We start from the raw sequence: 6,784 nt of genomic DNA on the forward strand, positions 1-6,784 counted from the left end.
GTGGTTTTTTTTCATTATTTTTAATTGTTTTTCTTTAAAATATTTTTATTTATTTTAAAATTTTCATATTTTTAAAAAAATAAATAAATAATTTTTCAATTTTTCAAAAAATTATTTTTACTTATTTTCTATTCTGCTCAGTACCTCGGAGGTACCAAGCAAAATAGCTGAGCCAAATGCTGCTCAGCGACATTCGGCTATTCACTTACTGCCGTTCGTCCCCTATGAGAATAGGGTCGAACGGCAGCGAGTGAGCTGCCAGAGCTATGGCTCAGCCAATCCAGATGTTGGATCGGCTGAGTTGAACTCATTCTGCTCTTCGGCTCAGCCAAACATGCAGAACATGTTCGGCTGACCGAAGGCAGCCGATGTACAGCTGAAATCAGCTAAGTGAATAACCCCCTTAGTCTTATTACTCAGCTGCAGCAGAGAATAGTGAAGTCTCCAGCCTGGCTGTGCTATGTGGCAGGTCTGTGTAAATATTAGGACTGAATGGGCAGAAATACAAATGTTTTAGAAAGTAAAACATCTCTCGTATGTATTTCATCTGTGTATTTACATTTTTTCCAGGTGTTTGGCTTTAAACAGGGCTTCTTCTCTTCACGTCCAAGGATATTTGAAGCAATGGGGTAGATTAGTTAAGTGAACATGTTGCCTGAGCAAAGTACAGGAGCACTTTATAGCAGACCTCCCCAAAAGCATATACTCTATGTGTCTTTCACTCCCCTGCTGCCTTGTCCAGCTAACAGGAGCAAAAGGTCCTGTGTAAACTGCCAGTTTGGGTATTTACTTCAACCCCTAGTGCTAAACAGACTGGTGGGGGAGTGCAGGAAAAGTATGTATTTTCTGCTGGGGATGAAATTAAGGAAAACCTGAATGCTTTAAAACACGGGTTTGCTTTAAGCCTGAGAAGCTTAAAGGAGCTCAAGATTGCCTTAAACTAGAAAGAAAATGCAACGTCAAAAGTGTAGAAGGCATGGATAACAACACTGATTGGATTCCAAGTACGTAACATGTAGCAATTGACTTTGCATTGATACATACCACATAATTCAAGCAGTGAAAAGGATAGATAATGAGTTATTGACTTACAAAATTTGATTTTTGAATATGAACAAAAGTCAATAAATGCTTCCTTTTATCAGGCGCTTTCACCATTACCCTTTCTCTATTTAGAGGACAAAAATACAAAATAAACACAGCTAATGCTAAGGTACAAAGCCTAGCACACCACAATGAACATTCAGAAGACACTGAACATGATGCAGAAAATGGGAGACACTGAACTCTTAAATTTAAATTTACATTATTATTTACAGGGTTTATAAACAGGATTGTCTAATTAGTTGCTCGTAGCTTAATTACCTAGGGAGCTATTGTCTTCTCTTACAGGTCTAACAGATTAATTTAGTACATAATGTGTGCATTAGCAATATTATAATTAAAGTCTTAATTTACATAATACTACGCAAACCTCATACACAGCCACTTTATGTGAAATTTAACCTTATACTACCCAGCATTTCAATATTGTTAATTATTTTTGAGAATGTAAATATTCATTCTAACATTTTTATTCCTGTACAGGCTTACTAATTCCAGATGTATATCTGCCCACTTTTAGCTCTACATACTTTATCTCTGACTGTAAAGCTTGTGCAATCACACCAAAATTGGAAGAAAATTGCATGTCAACATAGGGTCCGTTGGCTTGCAATTGTACCTTCTGATTTCCTTTCGATCCGTTGCATTGCAATACTTTTTTGTAATGCATGGGCACTGAAAATTAATGGGTGTGACTGGGGCTAGTTCACACCGTATCCGTTGCTTTACCTTGTGCTGAAAAAAGTAGTGCATTTTCTACTTTTTTTAGTGCAACGTAACGCAGCATAAAGGAGCTGTGTGAATTAACCCATTTCACACCCATTCATTTTTCGCGGACCTTTTGTTAGCATCCATGGAAAAAAGTATTGTAACACAACAGATCTGGTATGAATGGGCACTCCGTCAGGAGGTAAGAGGTCAGTTGCTGTCCTATCACCTGCTTGAACTGTTTCCTGGCTTCTAAATGTTTGCCTGGACCAATCCTGTACATGCACTCTAGTTCCTGCGCTGCCTGCACATATGCTCAACAAAATTGGTAGTCCCTGTTTTCTGCACTGATTCCTGATCTCCACAGTCTCCATGATCTCTGTAGATCCAGTTTCTGCTCTGCGTTGGATATCCTCTAGGCACCTGTCACCAGGTTCTTCCACTCCAGGAGCCCCAAAAGTCTCCAAATAGTGATGGTCGACCCCTGGGGACATCTACTGTGTTAGGGTAACACAGTGGTGGTGGTGGTGGTGGTATTGAGCATTGATTGGCTAACATATGTTGCATTGCATGCTGGTGTTTGGCACATGATGGGCTGAGAGCAAGTCTTCCTGGAGAGCTTTTGTTCTGGCTGAGTGCAGCGACAGTGCAACAATATGCAGAAGCAGATAATCAAAGACTAGATTGTTTGGCAGTATGGCTTCTGGTACTGATATTTAATAGGATAAGGATAACTCAATCATTGTATAATCCAAAGCAAGCACCTGTGATTTATATAATCACACAAAAGAAAATATAAAAATGGGTATCATTATTCCCTTTATAGAAGAACTGAACATCATAAATACAAAATGTCCCGACTATAAGAAATGAAACACTATAATTACAAAATATAATTTTATTGTTGGATTATACATAAAGCTAAACTCGATTTCATGTATTCTGTTGCAGGGCACCGCAAAGTAGAGAAAACATCTTTTAGAATCAATAATGCACTGTTCATAATTCAAGCAACGTTATCAGAAATAGGTGTCTAATCCTAATAAACAGCTAATAAACCTCTATGGTAAATAAAGACACCTAGAATATTGTCAACACACCGCTCATCAATTCTGTGAGCTCTAGTGTTCCAAACCCACTGCCAAGAAATAAACCAACCCTTTAATAATAATCCCTCATAATGAAGCACTGGTATACGTTCATGACCTTGACATATTTTAGGTCAAGGAAGATTATAAAGCTTCAGAGATCCATAAACAGTGTGGATTTCAACATTAGCTGGGAAAAGAACATAGACACATCCAGATAAGGAAATACTGTTAATTAAAAGATTACAAAATAACATTTAGCATTCATGTAAGTGTTTGCATACAAGTTTGGTATAAATATTCCAATATGTGGACCCAACTTCACCACCTATCGCGTTTTGTCACATCCAACTTCATCCGTGGTAGGAGAAGGTGACACCAATAAACTCCATATACGCACTTACACTCAAGTTAACCTTTACAAATGCTTCTAGTGTGTTTACCCATATGCATCTCAGTTTAACAAGTGTGGAAATGTTAACACATCTTAAACAACAGACAAATAATACCAATATAAAAACTCCAGATTTTCACGGAAATTTCAGGGAAATGAAAACTCTCTATTTTGCCCATTCTTCATTGCTTTTTAAAATTAAAAACAGCATAATTATATGTTAATGCTATGATTTAAATTAGTGGGTGAAGTGAGATTTTTCTTTTCTTGAGTAAGGTAATTATCTTTTAGATAATAAATGTTACGGGAAGTGACACGCAACGGAAAACAAAAATCAGTGTCAACTAAGATTAGGGGTAAACAGGTGATTTTTATCTCTTACTAGTGAGAGATTTAACCATTTGCTTACAATCAATAGCAGCACAATAATAGTAGTGTGCTGCAAATGGTGTGACTGCCAACAACTGGTTACATTTTTCAGTAGCTACAAAATATAATTACCCATGTACTACCCTTGAGGTACATTTCTGGATTCAGCTGCAAACAGATTGTTTCTCGTATACATTGTGCTAAAGTTGGGCAAAGGCAGAGGTCTCTAGGCGATACCTGTAAGAATGTGTGATGGTTCACCTATGCCAGGGGTAGGCAAACTCTGGCCCTCCAGCAGTGGTGAAACTACAAATCCCATATTGCTTCTGCCTCTGGGAGTCACACCTGTGGTGGTCTATAGCAGTTTTTCAATTTTAAGATACACAACTTGTTTTCAAGGAGATAAACCGTTATGATCCACCTAATTGATAATTGTAAAATTTTGAGGATTAAAATGGATTTTAACCTCTTTTGTATGGTTGTCAAGTAAACAATGGTTTTTACACATTGTACACATAAACGAGATTTGATGTTCTTATCACATACAATAAAATCAAGGTTTATAGAGAATTGATGCTCCCATTTCCTTCGACTAATTGAATTTAGGTATAATAAATTGTTATTAGCACCATATACATAATTTTAACCCAGTTATAGATTATTCAGAGATGTTGTGACTGAATTGATAATATTAGTCTACCATACACAATGACAGCTGAGAACTTTCCTCAAAAAAAGAAAAAGAAATGAAGAGGAAATTACAGGGATACGACAATGCTAGATTATCCGGGCAGACATGGCAAACATTTTAACAGAGAAGCTAACAGTATTTGGGGTTGGAAAGGTAATAGGCTGTAGAGTAGGAGTCTGAAACTCAATTTCATCCTGGGCTGCATCAGCATTATGGTTGCCCTGAAAGGGCCAGTTGTATCTGTAAGACTATATAAATGTATCTACTCTTTATCATATTAAATAATTGCATCTGCATTCGATTATTACTGGTTTTAGTAATAACTTAATAACTAGCTCTAAAAGTAGAAGTCTAGGAAAAATAATGGCAATTAGTGTAATAGTGGGGACTCTCAGGTGCTTGTGTAGGTTCTATGGTGGGCTGTGCAGACTCTCAGGTGGGCTATGCGGGGTCTATGGTGGGCTGTGCAGACTCTCAGGTGGGCTATGCAGACTCTCAGGTGGGCTATGTGGGGTCTATGGTGGGCTGTGCAGGTTCATTGGTGGGCTGTGCAGGTTCTATGGTGGGCTATGCAGGGTCTATGGTGGGCTGTGCGGACTCTCAGGTGGCTGTGCAAGTTCTATGGTGGCCTGGACGGACTCTCAGATTGGCTATGCGGGGTCTATGGTGGGCTATGCAGGTTCTATAGTGGGCTTTGCTGGGTCTATGGTGTTATGTGCAGGCGACATGGGGGGCTACATGGGGTCTAAGGTGGGCTGTGCAGACTTTCAGGTGGCTGCACAGGTTTTATGGAAGGCTGTGTGGACTCTCAGGTGGCTGTGTGGGGTTTATGCTGGGCTGTGCATGGTCTTAGGAGGGCTGTATGGTCTCACCAGGGGTCCCGGTCAGTATTGGCGGGTGCGGGTGGCATGGATCCACAGGAAGGAGATTTGCTGCCGGCGCTGTAAACAGGCGCCACAATTCACAAGGCTGCCTTGCTGCAGACCTCAGTAGCCTTCCTGTGAAGCCCAGCGCCTGTTTACAGCACCGACTTCCGCTGAAAAATGTTGCTGTAGAGGGTTCTCCAAGTACTACCATGGAAGCAAAGAATAATAAACTTAATTATTAAAGTGATTCTGCATCCAGAGATTCCTTGTCTTAGGAAATAATTAAGTATTTACGATAGAATGTTCAGTTATTATTGTCCACGCACACTCCATGTCATTCCTTTTATTCCTTTTATTCTCTAAAACCCCTAAAATGTGTTGTCTTGTTCATGCCACTAAGTGACAGTTCCCTCTTAAATCATAAACATACTGCAATGCACTTCAGAGGAGCGTATAATTTGTACTTGTGGGGTGACCTCATTGTTCACTGTTTTCCACCTCATTAAACGACTATTAAGCTATGATTTCAGGGGCAAAAATGTAGTGGAAGTCAGACAAACTAAGATAGAGCTTGTGATAGCAATTATACATTACATGGTACACTAATGCCAAGGAGGTCATAGAGGTTAAGACACAGGGACCAAGTAGTTTTCTGTCCCGGCACAAGTATTCACTATGCACACAACTGTTCTTTATGCTTTTATGTAGGATGTGGATGTGAACACTGTATTCATATCCACAACTTACATAAAAGCATAAAGAACAGTTATAACATAGAACTCAAAATCAAAAATTTTAGAATTCGTGCGCTCTACTAATGTAACTAGGCAAAGAAAGATTATAGAATGGGCCACTGAGGTAATATTTTTATGTTGCATTGATATACTGTATATTGCAGTATATTAAAAAGGGAGAATTGAATTCCATAAAAAATAAGCTTCATATCATGCTTATTATATTAAGAAGGAATCATAGCAATACCTGATAACATCAAAGTGAATGTTAATGTACAGTACAAAGTAGAAAAAAAAACAGAAACTCATTAACTGTACAGGGTACATTCTAACAAAATGGATCAATATGTGAAGAAGCCCTGTGCTAAAATCAGATCACAGCCTAGAAGCAGTGGCGTAACAACCGGGGGTGCAGCAGGGGCGCGGGCACCGGGCGAAAAGTAAAGGGGGGGCGCCGGCCGAAAATGGCACTTTCGGCTAAATGCCGAAAGTTAAATTTTCCTGCCGTTTTGCCGGCGCGGCCGTGATTCCTTTCATCCCCGCTGGGACACAGAGCAGTGCCCAGCAGGGATGAAAGGAATCAGAGAGAAAATGACAGCCGGCCGAGCGCTGCGGGACGAGCGCTGTGAGCGGCCGGTGTCTTTCCTCCCACACCGCTCGGCCGCCTATCACAGTGCAGCAGAGCGGTGTGGGGGCGGAGATAGCCAGCGCTGTCACAGGAGGCTGGGCTCTCCTCTTGCAGCTGCCTGTGACAGTGTGTGTCAGAGAGGAGAACGGGTACAAGCACTCAGCGATCAGTGATCGCTGAGTGTTTGTACATAATTGAGGAC

This window comes from Nanorana parkeri, unplaced genomic scaffold, assembly GCF_000935625.1.
Source record: "Nanorana parkeri isolate BGI_ZX_2015 unplaced genomic scaffold, ASM93562v1 scaffold182, whole genome shotgun sequence".
Taxonomy (NCBI): domain Eukaryota; kingdom Metazoa; phylum Chordata; class Amphibia; order Anura; family Dicroglossidae; genus Nanorana; species Nanorana parkeri.